The sequence below is a fragment of the Dendrobates tinctorius genome, unplaced genomic scaffold, assembly GCF_039654945.1.
Source record: "Dendrobates tinctorius isolate UK_male_01 unplaced genomic scaffold, ASM3965494v1 ptg000084l, whole genome shotgun sequence".
In the NCBI taxonomy this organism is placed as follows: Eukaryota; Metazoa; Chordata; class Amphibia; order Anura; family Dendrobatidae; genus Dendrobates; species Dendrobates tinctorius.
Window position 1 is genome coordinate 23,953,141 of NW_027361752.1, and position 22,366 is coordinate 23,975,506.

General features: G+C 39.0%; 1 long non-coding RNA gene across 6 annotated transcripts in view; it reads left to right on the top strand.

Moving 5' to 3' along the window:
• The window catches only part of LOC141097365 (uncharacterized), an 868,065-nt gene that overhangs the window by 614,475 nt on the left and 231,224 nt on the right, over window positions 1–22,366 (top strand). For all 6 annotated transcript variants that reach the window (XR_012233931.1, XR_012233929.1, XR_012233928.1 and 3 more), the window contains one exon: window positions 15,197–15,253. This is a non-coding gene — a long non-coding RNA (uncharacterized lncRNA). The remainder of the gene's footprint in view (window positions 1–15,196; window positions 15,254–22,366) is intronic.

The following is a 22,366-nucleotide window of genomic DNA, read 5'->3' on the forward strand; positions in this document are numbered from 1 at the left end:
TACACTGAAGTTCCTCCTGTCAGATGTTCCCAAGAACTCTACTTGTACGGCAGACAACTGTAGCCTGTTCCAGGGACTCCTCACTCCTAAGTTCCGGCTCACTATCCGTGTTGCTGTTGTGCCCTCAAGTCTTAGATGGGAGTATTGCATTTACAGCCTTCTACTCCTCTGGTGTCTGCTGTAGGACCATCAGTGTCCATACAGCCGTGGAGACCAGGCTCCAGTTCATGCGCTCTTACTGGAGATGAGCTCTTCCTCTCAGCTCTATCTCAGCGCTCCTTCCACACGTCTGCACACTTCACCCTCCACAGACTAACTCTCCCCTCCTTCCTCTTGGCCCTCAGAGAGCACTCCTCCCCTTAATCCCGGTTCAGAGTTCCCCCTGCTGGCCTGGAGTAGAACTGTGTTGCATGCCTAGATTGACTGCGAGAGAGACCCATCATTGCCTCCAAGCCTGGCATTACCCTCGCCTGGAGGAAGGCAAAGCCACTGTGGTGACCATACTCCTGGGGGCGCCACAAAACCATCTGCCCCTTACCTGTTACACCCTGGAGACTGGATTAATTATATGCAGTTCAGCACAACAGTTTACAATCTTACTAACATTTACTTCTATTCCCCAACCAAATATCCCTCTCCGGTCCCGATATGGTCTTAATGAACTCAAAGAAATAGTCCGTTTATATTAAAAATACTCCAAAATTAACCATCTCTATCATCGAATTAGCTGTGAACAAAGTCTATCGAAGTTGAACGACTGCCCGTATTATAATGTTCCACAGAAACGCTCTCTCCTGAAACAAAAGGAAGCTCAAGTTTGGTCTTGGGTCCGTTGCGTGCCGTGTCGGCACCTTGGTGTAGTATAGGATTCTTAGTTACGAAACAAACAGGAAGTGTGGCAACAAATCCAAAAGTTCTTGATACTGATTTTGGCAATGAACATGGCCTGAACAGTCCATATGCCTAACTATAGGCTTCATCCCAGCCTTAAGTCTTTTAGCATCAGAATGTAGTGTGGTGCGTGGACGATTACTCACTTACGGCAGCGCAGTAGGCCATAGTGTTCTTGCCGACCCGGGTTTGCTGTGGACAAACAATCAGACGGATGCAGGGCTCCTCCAACAGGTCAGCGGTACCGTTGATGGTTGCGGCTTAACTCCTCTGCCGATCCGAACACCTCTCACTCTAGTTCCTGGCCTTTTCATTCTTTTAGCCACATTCCTGGCAGAAACCTCCTCACATTGGGACAGGTATTGGTCACAGACAAGTTCAGCTCCAATCTGCTGCTGCTCTGGTCTCGGTGAGGTGATTCCACAAGAGGATATTGTCAGATTCTTCTCCAGCACATGCTCTCTCTTCTCATTAGCTGGAGACTGCCTTAAGATGGCCGAACTTCCTCTTCCTGTGTCTCACATCAGCGACATTGTAGTCCCACCTACTGACAATTTATAAGCATATCACAGTACGAGCACCAAAGCGCTGCCAATACTGTGGAAACATACCATTAAGGCCCCGTCTCACAAAGCGAGATCACTGATGCGTCACCGATTTTGTGACGCAACAGCGATCTCGACAGCGATCTCACTACATGTGACACATAGCGGCGACCGCCCCCAACCCCCTCCCGCTGGATATCACTGATCGTGCTCGAATGTCCTGGGCCATTTTTTCATCGTTGGTGTCCCGCTGGCCAGCATGCATCGCTGTGTCTGACGCCTACGAGTGACCTTGTTGGGGACGCAGAACTCAGGGACGCAGGCTGGAATCGTTTAGAATAGCTGCTGTGTGACAACGCACCAGCGATCCTTACCTGGTCGCATCGTTGTCGGGATCGCTGGTGCATCATTGAAGAGATCTGCATGTTTGGCAGCTTACTAGCGACCATGTAGTGACGCACCAGCGATCCCTACCAGGTCGTATTGTTGTTGGGATCGCTGGTGCATCGCTATGTGAAACGGGACCCTAAGATTCTACCATGATTGGCAATCCTCGAATAATAAGATAATTGCTATTCCTTATCGTCTGACTTGCTCTGTGACGACATCTGTCCAGGTTGGCACCGATGCACAAAGTTTAGCTATATCTCTAGATTTAACACCGTTCCTTCGCCTAATGTGACCTCAATAATAGAAATATAGAACCTGCTGGCAGGAAAATGAAGATATAAACTGCATAGGTTTGCAGACAATGCATGAATGTGCTGAATGATTATATAAGTACACCTGTCATATCAATAGATTTAAATAATATTAACTCCCGTTGCAAACCTGAGTACAGAATAGAGGCAGCGTGCCAAGCCAAAGTTATGCATGCTGTTCCCAAGGTGCAGGAAATTCTCTGCTTTATCATTCGGAAGAACAAGACTAAAAAAATCGTCATCTCACGTGGAGCAATTCCAGATTAATTTTAAACTGCAAATAACTATCCAAAAGAGAAAGATGATGGCTTTTATGTGTTCATATTGCCCCTGTTAGTTGGGTCTTTTAGGGTAAGTTCACATGTGGCACATTTGTTTTTCCTATTCATTTCCATGGATTTATTTTTTAAAGAAGTTCTGCATATTCAACCCCATAACAGATGTTTCATCAAAGAAATATCTGAAACGATTCTGCTCCATGTGGATATTTCGTAACATTGCATCTAGGATCATATTATGCTTAAAGGAGTTATCCAAGACTATTCTTTTTTACTAGAGGCCTCAAAACTCAGTTAGGTAGTTGCTAACTAACTCCCTATTCTACCAGGTGTCGGCATAGAGTGGTCTCTGATCACCCCTACTCTGCCGATCAATCAGCTGCTCAATGTCAACAGAGAAGATCTTCTTCCGGGTTGCTCTGTCAACAGGGCGCAACTTCAGAAGTCATGCTAATTGACTGCCAGTTCCATGCAGTTAGACATCAGGGAGTCGGCTGTCATTCAGCATGTAGTCAGCTGTTACACCCCATCAACAGAGCAGAACAGAAGAAAAGCCGCTGCTCTGTTGACGTGATGTTAGCGGAAACCAAAGAATCGCCGGCAAGAGCCACCTGTGGCCAATCTATACCAACAAAGATTGGCACTGGACACAACAGGCCGGTAGTAAGCAACTATCTGCCTGTTAGTGCTTAGGCATATTGTAAGAAAAATTGAATAGTAGCGGATAAATCCTTTGATGGATTGGTTGTCCATCTTCAGTGAAATATACAATAGAATCATAGAATGTTAGGGTTGGAAGGGACCTCCAGGGTCAACATGTCCAACCCCCTGCTCGATGCAGGATTCATTAAACCATCTCAGATACATGTATGTCCAGCCTCTGAAGACTTCCATTGAAGGAGAACTCACCACCTCTCATGGAAGCCTGTTAAACTCATTGATCACCCTCACTGTCCGAAAAGTTTTATCTAATATCTAATCTGCATTTTCTCCCTTATATGGCAGTTCCCAGAAGGAAATGGCCACACATGTGCATGATAGTCTCTCCATTTCTTTAAAGCAAAAGGTTACCATGTGCAAAATGACTGTTTAAAAAAAACACCCTTTATATGGCCATAAACTGAGGCCACCCTCCCACTTACATATACTTGTTTTCCATCTATATCTGCCCTTCTTTGGCTCCTATAAAGTCCAAGCTGTCATTAAGGAAGCGGGAGTGAAGTTAGATGGAAAACAAGCAGGAGGGAAGGTGGGAGCATGCATGCTTGATTGCCCCTCTGCTCCAGCTGCTCCTCACTGTTATCATACTGTAGACAGGAATAAATTCTCAGACCCCATTCACATGATAGATCAAGATCCAAAGATGGTAAGCAGTGTATGAATTATCCATGTAAATAGTTTTTATTGGAGGCTTGAAGTGGCTGCAGACCTTTTGGAGCCCTTTTTTTTTAATACATGCATTTGGGGCTAATATTATTTTTCACTATTGTGTTTCATTAAAAAAAAAGTTTGCATGATTTGAATTTTAAAGGTTCTATGCTTCCTGACACATTGATCTTTGAAGTGGTTTGTGTACATAAAGTAGCTGAAAGGAGATCAGAACGGTAAGCATTACCAACTCTCCTTATCAGATTGTCTGAACGAGCACACCGACAGATTCTGAGTTAACTCATTCTGCAGCCAATGATAGACAGCGCAGCACAGAGGTTACTAACGGCACAAGATACAACATAGCGAAACCCAATTGCAGAAACTACTTTTAGCCACAAATCCGTGCAACTCAGGGAATAAAGAAAACTGTCCCCAAATGTGGTCTCAGCAATGGTTAGAATATTCTTTGATTTACAACATTTAAATGACAAAAATCTGGACATATAAAACCCATCCCAATCATTCCTCCATAAAGACATGGAATGACCCCAAACATCCACTTTTAGGTGGACGTCCTTTTTGAGCTCCAGTGCAGGAAAGTCTTAGACAACCAGCACTGTTGGTAAGAAGGGATGTGGAATTGAAAAAATCAGCCCCATAAAGACGTGTAAACTACGGAAGTCTTAGGTCTCCTAGGTGGTGGACACTTCTTTGTGCGCCCATCATTTTCTCTTGTATCCACTTCAGGTTTTGAGATCTTACACACTGTTTTAATCACAATTGCAATTTTGCTGCAGTCTGTCATGGAACATTTGGAGAACAGCAGTATGCTGCAGCGGGATGTTTGATGTCTTTCTCTTCAAAGTGTAATACAATAAATTCACTATACAAGTCCCATCCAAAAATTCTGCTCCCGAATGGCTTCATCAACATTTTCTAAAAAGTAGAGGTTCCTTCATAATTCCTATTGAATGATTCTTTAGCACCCCACAGTTCTCTCCCTGTGCTCAATGGGCCTTATTTACTAAACTGTGTCACAGAAAAACTAATTGTGTTATCCATTGCCCATCAGATTTTTGGTTTAATCTTGTAAATTAGTTAGGAAATGTACAAATGTACCATGATCTGTGATATTAGAAACACACATATATATATATATATACCATGTTTGTCCATGGGTTGCTATTGCTGCTCAATCCTATTCAATGGAGCTATCCAAGACTATTTTATGTTTTTACTATGAGGCTAGGTCTGTTCCTCCCACTGCTTATCTCTGTCAGCACAGAACAGTCACAGACCGCTCCTGACGGCGATTCTGCAGTTTCCCTCTCTTCTGCTCCGCTCTGTTGATGGAGTGTGAATGCCAATGTCATCCTGACAGACAGTTGGCTCAATCAGCAGCTCCAAAGAGGAAGAACTGATTGGTTGACATGAAGCAGCAGAATCGCCGTCAGGAGCAACTTCCTGCCCGTTAGTTCTTAGGCCAATAGTAAAAAAATAAAATAGCCCCAAAAAGCACCCAAAACGGAACATCTGAGCTGGAAAACCAAAACCCTAAGCGTGGACAGAAATGGCATGATTTTGAAAGAAAACTACTATGTTCTTCTAACCACTATATTTTAGTTAGTAAGTTTCCAATGTATTTGCTACGGTTGATTTTTTGCAGGTTGTTTCCATTTGGCGGATGACATTCGTACATGGCAGCTTTCATATAGTGCCACCAATTGAATATTGGATCTGGACTAGTTTTAGCAGGCTTTTTAGCAGTATTTTGAACCATCCATGATGGGTTCCGAAATATTATCACACTGTCGGCACTAATTGGACCAGTCTGAATATCCAGAGAAAATTATAAAGGGACCTATATGTACTGTAAATACAGTCACATGAAAAACTAAGTGTACCCTTTTAAAATTTTATGGTTTTATGTTTCAGGACATAATTTAAATAAATTTCCCTAGAAGGTCTTAAAATCTGAGAAATGCAACCTCAGATAAAAAAAACAGCACATGATAAATTTCACCATATCAATATTTAGATTGAAGCCCTCAAGTTGGGCAGTTGCATATGGCAAGGCTGTTCCCTCTACTCTTCATGATCTCCATTGATTCATTAGAAGGCATTGTGTTATGTTGGTGAAGCGACAGGGAGGAGAGATTTATCGTCTACAAATGATTTTATGCTGTTTCTTCTGGACACAGATTTCTTACTTCTTAATGTGGTATTGCTTATAGAATCCTTTATGAAGTGCTCCGGTCTCTCTACCAACTGGGACAAATAGGAACTATTGTGGAGACGTCGTGGAATTAGAAGGATTCAGGATTCTACAAAAATGTGAATCCTAAATCAAATGCTTAAGGATTCAAGTCTCAAAATCTGTAGCTGTCTACTCACGTTTGGAATATAGAATCCATCCTTAAAAGATTTAATCAAACATTAATAGTTTAGAGGAGGCTTTCGTTGGTGGTGGGAATAAATCTGATAAAAATAATTTGAAGGTCTACAAGGCCATTTTCAAATAGTTTGAAGTCCAACATGCTACAGTGAGAAAGAATATTTACAGGTGGAAAACATTCAAGACAGCTGACAATCTTCCCAAGAGTTATTAGCACATTTTGACCCCAAATCAGGTCATGCAATGCTCAGAGAAATTGTTAAAAAAAAACACCAAAGAGCTAGAGCTCCAACTCTAAAGGCCTATGTTAGCATATTAAATGTCCAATTACATGACAGTATAATTAGCAAGCGACTGATGAATGAACACATTTGGCTTGTTTGCAGAGGTTGCCAGGGTTTTTTTAAAAAAGAAAATGTCAGCGTGGATAAATTCTGCAAAGTTCCATCTAAACAAACCACAAGACATCCGGAACAATATCATTTGGACAGAGGAGCCACAGTTAGTAAAAGCTAAGAGAAACACTTCATACCTGCTGTCAATCATGGTGATTTAGAGATGATGATTTGGGCTTGTTCTGCAGCCACAGGACCCAGACACTTAGCAGTCATTAAACCAAACGTTAACTTCTCTGTATGCCAAAGTATTCTTGAATTAAATGTGAGGTTATCTATTCAAAAGCTAAAGTTTGGTCGAAACTGGGTCATTCAACAGGACAATGATCCCAAGCACAGCAGCAAATCTACATTAGAATGACTGAAAAATAAAGGACTCAAAGTGTTTCAGTGACCCAGTCCAAACCCAAGACCCAAGTCCAGACCTCAACCCAATAAGAGAATGTTGCATAAACGAATGCACACAAACCTCAATGAAGTTAAGCAACATTTCTGCAGGAGTTTGAAAAAAATCATCCAAAATTATGAGATTGATAAAGTCATGCATGAAAAGATTACAATAAGTTATTGCTGCTATAGGTAGCTCTAGAAGCTATTGATTCATGGGATGTATTTAATTTTTCCCCTGATGTTTGGCCTAGTTTTTAGTAAATGACGTGATATAATGTGTCATGTGTTGTTTATTTGAGATTGTATTTACGTAATTTTAAAGGGAACCTCTCAGCTGTTTTGGCCGCTATAAGATGCGGCCACTACCTTTCCGGGCTTACCTAAGGCATTCTATAATGCTGTAGATAATCCCCCGATCTGACCTGAAAGATAAGAAAAATAAGCTTAATTATACTCACCCGGGGGGCCAGTCCGATGGGTGTCGCAGGTCCAGATCTTGCGCCTCCCATCTTATTGCGATGCCGCTCTCCGGCTTGAATCATAGCTCCTCAGCATAGTGCTCCTGCGCAGGCGTACTTCTCTGCCCTGTTGAGGGCAGAGCAAAGTACTTCAGTGCGCAAGTGCCGGGAAAGGTCAGAGAAACCCAGCGCCTGCGCACTGCAGGAATCTGCTCTGCCCTCAACAGGTCAGAGAAGTATGCCTGCGCAGAAGCCTGATGCCGGGAGCCAGGAAGCAAGCAGGAGGGCGACATCGCAAGAAGATGGGAGGCGCCGGACCAGTACCTGTGACACCCATCGACCGGACTTCCCACCTGGGTGAGTAAAATAAAAGTTATTTTACTTCTCTTCCAGGTCAGTTTGGGGCTTATCTATAGCATTATAGAATGCTGTAGATAAGCCCTGAAAGGCGGTGGCCACATCTTATAGCGGCCAAAACAGGTGGCAGGTTCCCCTTAAGACCTTTAAAAGACAACTTTTTTTTATTATGTCTTTTGATGTAAAACTTCCAAATATAGAACAGATATACTTAGCTTCTCTCATGACTTACAGTCATAGTATATATATAAAAAAAGATATTTTCTTTGTGGTAATGTGGGCACAAAACCAAAGCAGAAGTTCCAGACATTTTCTTTTCAGCAGACACCAGGACACAAGAACAAAAAATTCATTGGCCCTAATTCATTAAGACTGGTGACTAATTCACTAAGTTTAATGAATCAGTCGCAACTTTAGAGTGCTGTTCGCCTCCAGGCGCCTCGGCACAAATTAGTCCGAACTGGGGTATAATTTGTGGCGTAAGGTGCCGTTAATTAGACAAGCGAGCGTTGTCCCGCCCGATCCCGTTATAGCTTTGCCCATTTGTTTTCAATCAGTTTTATGCCAAAAAGATGTAAATACTTTGCCGAATCTGGGCCATTGACTTCTATTGGAGAGTGTTGTGGGCATGCTCAGTGTCATCCACAGATATGGCTATGTAGGAGGATGACTGAGGGAGGAGGCAGATTTGTTACAGGAGCTTGACAATCACCTAATGTCAGTGGTGTATGCAGTGTTGTCTGTGTTTTGTTTCAATATAATGCTGCCATCTAATGAGAGTACGACATTTTACCATATTGTGAGGGCTCAATAATAAGTCTGAATGCGGCAATACTTCAGGATTAGTAATGAGTGACTGTGTTTGGATAATGTGTTATCTGAGCTTGCTCAGGTGCTAACCGAGTGATTTTGGCATCCTCGAAAAATATGTTCGAGTCCCCGTGGCTGCATGACTCGTGGCTGTTCAACAGCAGAAACACATGCAGCCACGGGGACTCGAACATATTATTCGAGGACGCCAAAGTCACTTGGTTAGCATCCAAGCATTCTCAGATAACACTTTATCTATGCACGACCGCTCCTTACCTTTCAGGATCTTTGAACGTTAATAGCGATGTGGCAAAAGTTGCAAAATATAAAAAAATAATAAAAACATAATCTGTAAACAGATCATCTAAAAAGATACATTTACCAAACTGCATCCACCATGCAAACCTTTTTTCACAAATCGTATGTGTGGCAACCCCAGGAGTATGGTCACCACAGTGGCATTACTTTCCTCCTAGGGAGGGTGATGTCATGCTTGGAAGCAATGAAGGGTCTCTCTATCAGACAAATACAGAACACACCACAGTTCCCACTCCAGGCCAGCAGAGGGAGCTCTGAACCAACCTGCTGAGGAGCTGTTCTCTGGGGCCAGAAAAGGGAAGTTGGAGGAGTTCGTGTGGAGAAGGTGAAGTGTGTGGATGTGGGAGAGACGAGCTGGAGGATTGAGTGGAATTCAGGCTCACTTCTAGCTGTAGCGCATGGTCCGGAGTCCGGTATCCGAGGTTGTATGGATGCTGATGGTCCTGCAGCAGAAACCGGAGGAACGAGAAGCTGTAAATGTTCTGTTCCCAACTAAGACTCCGAGGCACAGCAGTAACGAGTGTGGGCCAGAGAAAGAGGAGGCTACGGCTGCCTGCCATACGAGGGGAGTTCTAAAAGAGAGCAAGCAAGAGGAACTTCAGTGTAACTCAGAACTGCAAGTACCTCATATAAGCGCTAGGAAAGAGACTACACAACTCATCTGCGTAGAGAGATTCCTAAGTTGCTTCCAGGCTAACCCGCTCTTGTGCCATCTGTAATCTGGACCCTGGACTGCACTTACAAAGCAAAGTAAAGGTAAAGTAAACTGCACCCTGTTGTGTCATTACCTTCTTCCTGCAACCCCTTCAGCACTGCTACATCTCTGTGCCTAACACTACACCCTCTTCCTCAACACCTATTACCACTGCCCTGGGACTACAGCTCTACCTGTGGGGAGCTCTTATATCTTGCTGCCTTTTACCATCTGTCCCAGAGGATCTGCCTGCAGCGTCGGCTTGAACGCGGCAATACCAAATATGTGTATGATTGATTATTTTTATTGTTTTATTTTGAAAGGGGCGAATGGGGGTAATTTAAACTTTTATATATTTTTATTTAATATTTTTAAAAATATGTTTTTTTTACTTTTGGTATGCTTCAATAGTCTCCATGGGAGGCTAGAAGCTGCCATAACCCGATTGGCTCTGCTACATAGAAGAGATGATCAGTTTGCCTCTATGTAGTAGAATTACTCACTTGCTATGGAGCGCCAACCACTGGGTGGCGCTCATAGCAATATGGCAGTGAGAACCATAGAGATCCCCAGGAGACCTCTGGTTGTCATGTCAATGAATTGGTGACCTGCGATCACATGCTGGGGGTCACAGGTGGGAGGATTTCCGGCCTGATGGCCAGAAGTGCGCATTAAATGCCACTGTCAGAGTTTGACAGCGGCATTTAACTAGTTTATTCCACCCGCGGCTATTGTGGGCACATGTCAGCTGTTCGAAACAGCTGACATGTCCCAGGAAAGATTTGGGCTCAGCACCAGAGCCCACAACAAAGGGAGGGAAGCGACCTCCGCCATACTAGTACGGCGGAGGTCGCAAAGGGATTAAAACCATATATGACAAGACAGACAATATAAAATAAATGAAGATGCATGTACATCGCATAATATATAATGTAAATATATAGTAAAGAGTGACCTAGAGATCAGGACAAGATAATTAAACTGAAAATTATACAGACCTTGTAAATAATCAAAAAGTGCTTGGTTCTTGATATCCCTATCTATGTATATAATAGTTAAAAAAGGGCCGAGTGCAAAAATATGAATATAGAAATGCAACAAATAAAGTGTCAGTACACAATAAAAAAATGCAGATCTTAATTCATAATAGACTAAATAATATAGAGTTCAATTCATAGTGAATAGATAGATAAGAGTCACATCAATTTAAAGATAATAAAAAAGCTACAAACCCAAAATATCATCATGCACTGCTCATCCTCCACCTCACGCTCCAACGCATGTTTCGCGATGCTTCCTCAGGGAGCTGGCCATACATCTTAGATGTCAGCCAATGAGGACTTGGGAGAAAGCTATCTCTCTCAACTCTATGATTCATATGGATGGTATATTATGTCGAAAAGAAAAGTCTATTGACTCGCGCAAGTTTCTCACATTGCACTCGCAAGTGTTACCCCGGCATTACATCCACTGCCAGTCCATAGTTCTACTTCCCTGGTCTTTAACTCTGTTCTGTGCACCTGTTGTGTTATCCTGATTTATCTTATTCCCTACTTCGGCTTATATTTTGACCACCCGCTTACGTTCTGATTTTGTCTCTGATGTAACCTCTAGGTATTAACCCTGCATGATGTCCCTTCTTGCCACCAGCATCTCCACCAGGCAGCAGCTCACTCTGTGACTCCAGTCCAGATCCCTGTATAGTCTTTAAAGGGTGGAGATCAGGGCAATCTGGTAAATGAAGTGGCTTGTGCTAATCCTGTCCATAGAACCTCTATTAACAGCTACCAGTCTTGCACGAAGAGTGCTATCGTGACAAATTCTAGTTACAATCATGTACGGTTTCTTTATGACAGACCTATTCCCATACCAAAAATGAAAACCCAGACCCTAAACCAGTGTTCTTAAACTTTTTAAATCCAAATACTTCCAACTTAATTATGGCCACATATCCCAAAGACTGGAATCATGATTGTGCTACACTTTTCAAAGCACAACATGAAAATAATGTAGGTCCTGACTGGAGACATTGAATGTACAGTACCTCTCTGGGGTACAAATTTTCTAAGTTGAAAACCTTAGCTCCAAGTAAAGGGTGTCCATCGACAATTTTTGGGCAACTGGTGGCCAATCTGCTATTGGCGATACTATATATAGGGGCATTCTACTGTTAATTAAAGAATGATATCTTAATGAGAGGAACCCTTCAAGAAAATCCATATACTCTAGCGAGGATTAATTCATTTAGACTTAGCTAACAGGCTGATTCCCTCTTTACTATCAATCTTTTGATGAAGAATATTCTTTCCAGTCTTTCTTGTGTTTCGAGGATTGCTGACCCTTGTTCTCCTCCAGACCCCTTTTTTTACCATATTGATTTAATAAGCAAATATTGATGTGCATATGCTAGGACTTCTATAGTAATTTTATTGAAAGTATCAAATATCTTTTTGAGTATTTCCATTTAAAGAAGCTGATAACAATTATTCAATAATTTTAGGGAGGAGCGGCACATAGTTGGATGCCGTAGCTTATACAACGACCCTTACTTATACCATATCGTAGCTGCTACAGTGCACAGGCTGACTCTAGATGACTAACCTCAGACTTACATCAACTTTATCTCAAGGGGTAAAGGCATGAATTTATTTTTACTTTTACTCCAAGTCTTTGTGATTTTTTTTTTTAGCAGCAACGGGTGCTTTAAACTTAAGAGCAAGGAGAGGCGTACTTTTGGAATCTAAACAGTTTTTTTTTTTTCGGGGCATTACTTCCAGCTAGAATTCTGCAATACTGTATTTGCCATCGCTGCTGGCTATTGCTGTGCATCTACTTTCTAAGGAATTTTAAGTCTGACTGCACCGAACAAGATTTAAAAGGTTCCGTTATACAATACTTTAACAAGTCTGAAAAGGACAAGCTATTGGCAGCTCCTACAGCTCACCCCTTCCATGACAGGAGGGAATAATTGTCAGATTTAACTCTTCTAAGCCCGGGATGAAGTTTTTTTTTTACTGTCTACCCAGTCACAGGTTTCTCTTCTTTCCCGAAAGCTGTGGAAAACTAGAAAAGTCGTTTTCTACAATGCAGCACTGCCTGGTGCAGGATCTTTCAAGGCTAAGGCTAGAAAGAGGTTAATGCAGTCCAGGGGCTTGACAGGACACGGTTTGATTTTTTTTTTTTTTTTTAAAGGATTTGAAGGCAATTTTTGAAACGCTTGAAAATCTAACAAGCAGTAACATCTTGTAGGAGATTTTTTTTTTCTCTCCGTCTCTCTTCATCGCTGTTAAGTAGCTTGAAGAGTTTCTACGAGAATGAATCAGATTCACTCTGGACAACTTTGCATTCCTAGTCATCATCCTATTAGGCAGCCACGATTCCATCTCTGGCTGATGGGCAGAGAAAGTGGGCAGCATGCCAGGTAGACGTTTCCATGACTCCCAACCCCCAAAGGTGATGCGTTTTTTTTTTTCCGGCTAATTTAATGAAGAGTGGGCTGAGCTCAGGGTGTACAGTACGCCAGACAATAGCTGCCTTCGCAATATCAACAGAATGGTTTATGGGAATGCATTCCCGACTTGGCAGAGGATCATGTGACCGTACGGCTGAGATTTTGTGTGGATGCCAAGGGGTCTTGGATAGCAACATCCATGCTGACTTTCCCCCCTCTTCTTCTTTCAAGGCACAGAAAATGGCGGATTTTTAAAAACTTGACTTTAGTCAGACTCAGCAAGCGATTCAGCTTTGAAGCACAAGTTCGTCTTTATTCCGGCTTTCTTTTCCTTTGGCAGGCCACCAGGAGGCTGTCCCTTTCACGCCTGATACATTTTTTTTTTTACTGCGTATCTTCACACAGATAAAGACAAATGTAAATATTATTTTCGCCGAATACATTTTGCATATGTATTTTAAGAGGCATTCGACATTTCGTACATCCGATTGAATATTGCGACGGCTGGCAAAGTAAAAAGTTCTGGTTTGGATAATTAACAGGCAAATGGGGTGACAGCATACAACATGAGCTCATTGCTCTACACTGAAGCATACTGGCAACCTGCCTCTCTGACCCCCTCCTGCTCCGGCAGATCATTTCCCTTATTTTATAAAATGCAAGCTGCCTACATACATATCATGGGATCTCCCACCTCTACCGTGGTGCAGATTGTCGCGGCAAGGATTGGTGATGATTTTGTGCAGTGCTTTGTGCCTGGAATCCTGAGAAGTGAATTGCCAAAAAAAAAAAATCAGGATGCATTATAGACTTTCTGGAAAGACAGCTTCATATAATGGAAATATTTATACGTTTTTAAATATAATTTAATTTTTTTTAGATACTTTTTTTTTTGTCCAAGCATTTAATTTTGGTGGAATAGGCCATGCAGCCGTGAACTTCACCAGGTATAGTCTACTTTTTACTTATATAGAAATGTGTACTTGGCAGTCATCCATCACACGTAAATGCCATTCTTTGTGTATATTATACTTGGTTTTTTATATTTTTTTTAATATAACAGGACTTGTATTTTAGATTAACACGCAGAGCTGAGCATGGTGTAGATTATAAGATTTTTTTTTTTGTCTTTCTATCCCACAGCTACTTAACGGCATCATTTTAGTATCAAACATTCTGCTCGCATACCTGTTTGCTTTTTTAATTAAGTTCATTTATAATTAGATGCGAAGTAGAGGCTAGGATTAAAGTATGTATTTGGCTGGAATGATAGTAAATTTTTCAGTTTTACTTCTGTTTCGTGCACTTAGGAATACTAGATATTACTTTTTCCCCCCTTGTTATTGTATTTCTTCTTCTTCTTTTTTTTTTTTTTTTCAAAGTTAAGTGCATTATCGTAATTGAGATTGTCCAAAAGAAAAGTGTGTTTCCTGTTTTTTAATAGAAAAGTAAAGGTTTGAGACATGAAAAATGAAGAATATTTATCTGAATTGTTAAAAAATCGGGTTGATTATATATATATATATATATATGTATTTTTTTTTTTTCCAATAAATGTGAAAAATGACAACATCAAAGGAAAAGTAATAAATAATGCCCTGACCGTTTAAAACATTTGGATGATATTATTTATATATGTTTAACTATATATATATATATATATATCCATAAGTGTCAAATTTGTATCCGAAATACACATTTACTAAATAAGTAGTCCTCAGCTTATCTATACACCTATCTTTATATATATATATATATATATATGTGTGTGTATAAATTTATATATACATATATATGGATATGTTGGGGACTACTTAACTTTTTTTTATTAAATGTACATTCATTTTGGCTAGAATTTTGAAAATTTATGGAAATTTTTCAAATTTGACATTTGCAGTTGTAGTATTTTAGGGCCATATAATCTTTTCTGCTTAGAATGTCTCTAATAAACCTATATTTGTACCGGCAAATATAATCAGAAAATTAAGGTCAAGAATGTGTATAAAATTTGTATATCTATCTATTATCTACATATATATTGGCTATACTAGGTCTTTATTTTTAAAAATATAGAAAACCTAGGAATTTTTTAATATATTTTTTTTTATATCACGTCTACTAATTCTGATGTCATAATTTCAGACAGCCCAAGAGGATCAAAGTTACTGAAGTTGTGAAGTTTCCAAGCTATCAGCAAAGGTAAAGGGAGCCTGGAATATCGCTCTTTAATGCTAATGGTTAACATGTTCTTATGTTTTGTTGCAAGTGATTCTCATTTCTAAATTAGCCACATCAGTCTTAGAAGGAGCTAAAAAAAAAGCCCCCCTAACAATTTATCAACCTGCCGCTGCCAAAATCCTTCTCATTGGTTGACAAGTGTATAAATATGTATGTGTGTTGTGTGTTTGTTTTTACTTTCGCAACAGATTAAATCTTGGAATAAAAAGTTATTTTCCATCATTGCGCGTCGGATTCTGACGGTTTGTAGCATCTGTTTTTTTTTCAAAAAGGTTTCCCGTTTTATTCCAATGTAGTAACATTTGTAATACCAGAAACTGAATTTAACGCATGAATGTGTTCTATGGGAATTTTAAAAAGTGGGGAAAAAAAAGAAGGAAAAAAAAAACCCCATACAGTCCAGGCTTGTATCCCATAATGCATTGTTGACGCTGTGTCATAGTATGTCTAGATTTTACCCTGTACCTTATCTTTTGTTCACTATCATTAGGTAATAGGGCCAACCTAATCTACTCATAACTTGTCTTAAAGAAAAATACTGTAGCTTGGAAAAGAAAGATTGAACGACAAAAATTTTTGACAGAAAAAAATATTACGTAGAAGTATTTTTATGCGAACGAAACGCTATGTTAAAAAAAATGTCATCTCAAAAAGAAAATCATGAATTTTTTGTTAAGATTTTACTATTTGCCTCTAAAAAAAGAAAAAATATAAAAGGGAAGGCAAAAGCTTTATTGCCTAAGAACATGAACCCGTAGATCCGATCTTGTGGTGAATTGTTCTGCTCAAGCTCGTTTCTGTGGGTCTGTGTGATTGAGGTTCTGAGTCCACATATTTCTCATCCTGTTGAAATTATAAGTAACCTGCTGAATTTTATGATTCTAATGTAATTTTTAATAACTCTTGTTTTTCTTTTAAGTTTTAAATTATGCCCAAAAGTTCTATCAATCATTCGATAGAATATCTATCTATCTATGTATCATCTATCATCTATCTTTTATCATATATCATCTATCTATTATCTGTCTACATATCTTATCTATAAGTTTTTATTTTTTTAAGTTTTTTAAGATAAATTTGGCACATATTTATGGCAGAACATGCATTATTTATTCAATTTTTTGTTTTAACCCATCAGTTTGTTTTTTTCTTTTTTAGTTTTAGTTTATTTAGTTCATTACAACAACAATTTTACGTTTTTATATAAGTTACTAACACACTTGAGTAATTTGATACCATTATTGGTGAAGTACAGCACTTATTTTCTTCTGGCATGTTCCAGTGTTAAACCATGTTTCATTTATAAGTTTTCTTGAATTTCTAGATTTCGACTTTTTGTTTTCTCCACGTTTAATTCTCGATCAGTTAATATAAAGCATGCCGCGATTGTCGTTTTTTTTTTATAGCGGTTTAGTGTTTATAAAAAAAATAAAGATGGGGAAAATAGTGGGGGAAAAAATGAGTCCTGCAAGTTTACAAAACATGGAAGAAATGAAGATTTGGACTGCGTTGGAAGCTGTGTGCATCCAGGTTGAGGTAGTAGGTTGTATGGTTTAGAATGACACCCTGGGAGTTAACTGTACAACCTTCTAGCTTTCCTTGGAGCACACTTGAACCATCGAGGAATCGTCATCCCCTGAGACAAAACATCTGTGTTCAGTTGTGTTCTAAAACTTGTATGATGCAAAATTGGAAGCCCTGAATGTCTTTAAAACACAAAGTTCCGCGAATACAAAAATATAAGAATATTCTAATCAATAATGTCAAAAAACATAATGCAACCTGAAAAGAAAAAGAAGAGAAATACATACGGTAATTGTCAGTTCAGTCGTCATAAAAATAAAATTAGTTTAAAATTTTAAGCTAAATTAGTATTGTTTTATGTAGGGGAGGAGAGCAGAGGTATAAGAGGATCGAAACCCCCCAACCTTTCTAGTCTTTCTAAATAATCTTCATAATTGGGGCACAAATCTTAGTACAATATCAGAGTTGCCGTTTCAAACATTGGAGGATGATATTATATAAGGAACCTAGTAATGTATGTAAAAATGCTAAGAAATTGTCATATTTTAAGATTCATATTCTTTTCCATTTTTGTAATTCGAAAGGTTCAGTCCATCTAGACCATTGCCTATCCACCATTATCACAGATGTAGAAATTGCGACAGTTGTCCAGTAAATTTAGAATTCTTAGACATGCATCCAAATTTATTTATTTTGTTACGTGTTTTAACCACTTTGTTTGTACCCATCCCTCTCGCACAACGAAGGCGGCCATTTTGTACATAAACAATATTCATGAGCGCGAAGTGCTATGAATAAATTGGGTACGGATAAAAAAAATGGAATACGTGCAAAAATATATAATGAATCCATGATGAGTCTCAATCAAAGTTTTAGCTCAAGACCTATGATCAAAAAAGTATAAATTACCCTTGTAACGCTTCTACTTTGATTGCAGTCATCAAAATTCTAATGTTGCTTTTAGGTCTAGTTGTTGTGTTTTGGTGAATTTTCCATATGGCAAAACTCAGCGTTTTCTCTGGGTTTTCTATAGACATGTAGGTAAACCTAGATTAGTCTAATAAGCGATCACCTGTACGTGGCACAAGATGGATCAGTTTCCTAATATTGTTAGATTTTTATGGCATTTTGGTGCATATTAATTTTCGTATTGTATCAAGTCCACGATCCAAAATGAGTTCATATTGATTGTATTTTAACTTTTATTCTTTTTTTTTAAAATTTTAACCCTATGTTCAGGCAAGCCTATTGACTTGTGATATGTACTAAAATTTCTTCCGTCGTAAACATAAAAAAAAGTTTTGTTTGTTTTTTGTGATCTCAGAATAATGGATGCTATGTGTTATTTATGTAGTCCTGTAATTATTCTGATTGGCTCTAACGACAAAGTAGAAAACCATTCATTTACAGTAGTATTTTGCATCAATACAATTAGCATTCATGCCGCTGATTGCTTGTATGTTCTTACACCCGTTCACCTTAATTAAACATTTTCTTCATTATTAGTGTACTCTCCAATTAAATGGCTGTAATAAGGCAGGCTACCATTTTTTTTAGGTAATTTCCTGATATGCAGGCAAGTGTACCTTCGATTTATGCCAGGTTTTGTCGAACAATGGATATCAACTGATGTATCAACCTGGATATGCCACAAAAAATTCCATTTCAGAAAGAAAATAGTTTTTTTCCTCTTTCATTTACGCTAAGAATTTACTTTTTAGTATCAGTTATGAAGCTTGAAATGCGGATTTTTGAAGGACTTGGTTTTAGTAAATTTTTGCGCTTGTACATTGAAATGTTTTGTATCATTCATCTGGACATTGCACCTTTTAAATATTTATATGAAAGATAAAAATAGAAAAGTTAATTTATTAAAAAAAAAAAAAAAAAAAAAAAAAAATTCTACACTTGTATATCAATATATATTAATATTAGAATAAAATACAATACCAACCCCTACAGTATATTGTCCAATAATAGCTTTGTAATATTTACTGGAAAATATTGATTAATAATCTGCAGTATATAAGAATATTAGAACTCGGGGAACATTGTTAACTGCATTTTGTTGTGTGGGTCAGACAGTCAATATGGAAACTATAGACTAAATTTTTTTTATGGCTGAATATAAAATTGATTAGTGTAAAAATTGTGGTATGTTCCATCACATGCTGAATGTATTGTCCTATAAAGGCTTTCTTCCTATAAGAGTAGACAGTGTTTTACAGAGGCGCAAAGTGCCTACAGGCCCATATTATGGTGTCATATAGATTCTGTGTGCTGGACCTGTGCACACATTGCAAATTTGTCTTGTTTTTGTCAATCTATTTGTCTGCTCATATTTGTCTCAAAACCAAATAGGATTTCCTAACCAGTAAAGTGAATGAGAATCCTAAAATCTCATGCGCACATTACTTATTTTTCACTTGCAGATTTTGAGCAGATTCGAATCTGCAGCATGTCAATTTTTTCAGTATTTTTGCCGTAGATTTCACACATACTATTGAGTGGGGAAAAATCTTCAGCAAAAATTTGTCAAAAACGCACCCATTCTACTCTCCATTTTTTTCTGCCAAGAGAAGTAGCATTGGTGCCGAAATTTCGGAGCTAAATACTTAACGTGTGCACATACACTAAGGGCGTAGGTTTGTAGGAGTTGTTTTTATTGTCTTACTTGTACATTATTATCGTGAAGGCGGACTCCATGGTCTGTATCTATCACTGTTTGGATCCATTTAAGAATTCAGAAAATATAAAATCCTCAGTATATTGTAGACATATTTTTTCAGGAAATTAATTTTATTTTATGGGTTGCGAGATTACATTAGTGCGAAAGCTGGATCCTCCACCGATGCTGTGCCAGATGCCTAGATTGGAAGGAACAATCGCAAACACTACTGATTTCATTAGTGGAATGATTGCAGAAAGAAGCAGGCTCAATGCATCATGGCAAGGAAGTCAAAGGTTTTATACATGGCTTGTGCAAATTATAATACAAATTTTAAAGTTAGGACTAATCATAGTCTGTAGGTTCTGGGTGATGGTTCCTCATATAACAAGATATTTCCTTCATAATTGTTGAAAATTCAGAAGTATGAAAGCCCCGAAAGAGGGAATATTTTTTTAAATCTATTTCTGTTGAGTTCAAAGACTTCCATACACATTACATGAAAGTCATGAACCCGCCAATTTCAGTAGAACCAGTCAACCATCTAATGTGTATGGAGAGTCTCCCAACTCTCTTGCGAAAGATAATGTAGGCTGACAGAATGATCGGGAAGTTGGAATTTCGATATGTGACTGTTTTATTCTGAAGGAGATATCCAGAGTTGTGTGGCAGCAGGTTTTCTCTTTCTCCTGAGAGTTCATGTGTATGGGGAAGTCAGGAAAGATAGCCATCTCCTAAACAAACATTTACCGAAAGCTATCTTATTTGTACAGTCACCTTTGCATAGACCTTAAGGTTCTTTTTGCCATGCCGCAGGTTTATATTTTCGATATCTCAGAATGAATTGTGCCAAGAGAACAAGCACTGATCATTGGCAGGTCTACATTTGGAAAAGGGTTTGTTCTGATGGGACAACCCAATTAAATCTACAAAAGTGCAACCTTATAGTACTAGTTAAACACTAAATGAATAAACTGTATCTAGTCAATATTAAATAATAGTAACCTCAATGTCCTCAATACATAGATGGGTGCTCAGTAGAGTGTCGCAATCCACGGATGTAGAAAAACTAAATTAAAGATTAACAGTCATTTTAATTTTTATTTAATAAATTACGGTAATAACATTGTAATATATCTTATCAGGGTATTCTGCTTCTTTCTCCTCCCATATTGATCTTTTCAATTCAAGAGTAAAATCTGTATTTTAGTGAAGACAGATTTCCCCATGACTGAGAGGAGATAACAGTTCGTGCTTTAAAAAATCTATGGTAGAGACACTCGTATATTCTGCTGAAAGTTCTCCTGAAATGACAGTTACAGTTTTGCATAGAACTTTATGGGGAAAACAGATTTCCCTAATAAGATATATTACATGAATTATTTATTTATGGAAAAATAATTAAAACAATAGTTACTCTATTAAAATCAGTGACATAGTGGTTTGAAGCTTCTGGATACCATTGTAAAATTTGTAGCACCTACCATGTGCCATTTATAATACTAATGTCTTCTTATATGGTAGTGAGACCTTTAGGCTACTTAGCATTAGCACCTGTGTCCTTGAGGCCATTACTGCAACTTCTATAGATACGCTCCTGAGTACAGTGTTAAAATAGCACTAAAAACACACTGTGTAACAGTCCTATAAATTGTGCAAAATGACAGATTAACTTACTAAATGTCTATCAAGAATATATCCGCAGCAGTCAACAAACTGTATGTCACTAAATGCAGAACCCTTCGTAGACTACGCTAGAGAATCACATAGCCAGGATTTCTGATTTAAACCGTAATATGTGAAATGTTACCTATTAAATAGTTGTGGGGAAAACAGATTTTCTACTTCCATGCTGCTAAAACATTAAGGTTGTGGAATTGGTTTGAACATGTTAATAGGACATCGGGAAATCTAGTATATAAAGCTCAATGTGGGTGTGTATGTATGTATGTGTGTGTGTGTGTATGTCCGGGATTGGCATCCGCACCGTCGCAGCTACAGCCACAAAATTTGGCACAGTCACACGTCTGGACCCCGAGGCTATGTTGTGAGGCAAAATTTTAACCCCGCGCTTTCCAATTCAAGCAATTTTGCCCATATCTACATAAGGGGGAAAAAGTGTATGTATTGGCATCTGCACCGTCGTAGCTACAGCCACAAAATTTTGCACAGTCACACGTCTGGACCCCGAGAGCGTCATAGGCTATGTTGTGAGGCAAAATTTTAACCCGTTTTAAAATGTGGCTTTTATTGAATGTCTGCAATATTTCTGCCCCTGGTTTACTGACCTTTCAAAAAAAAAATCCATTTGAGATAGGTAAATAGACCTTTCCTATAAATGTGAGAAGTAACAGGGCAGCCCTCAGGTTTATTATAGAGCTTTTGCCCTTTGCATACATTCCTAAAAAAAGAAACTTTTTTGCTTGTTTTGGGGGTCCTTTTGCAGGTCATAATCATTATCAGCACTTTGCAGTAATTGTTGAATTCTGCTGATGTGTTACATAGTTATACAGGTTGAAAAAGACATAAGTCCATCAAGTTCAACCTTTCTCCACCAGTTAATTAAGGCGTTTTTTTTGTTACTTAATGAGGAATTCCACTTCTAGAACAACACCTTCTTGAATTACATGTTTGGTCCTAGTGAAAGAAAAAAAAACCTATCCTCACCTCAAGTGCTGGCGCCATTTCAGTGGTGTCCACACTCACGGTCCCGGTGTTCTCGTGTGGTGTTGTGACACGTGGTGCCCGGTGCATAATCAGCGCTGGCGTCACTGTCCCCACCTTTATACAGATTGAAGATGAAGAAAAAGTCAGGGGTCAGCTGCCCCCCTGACTTCCTCTTCATGTTCAATCCGTACAAAGGCGAAGACAGTGACGCCAGC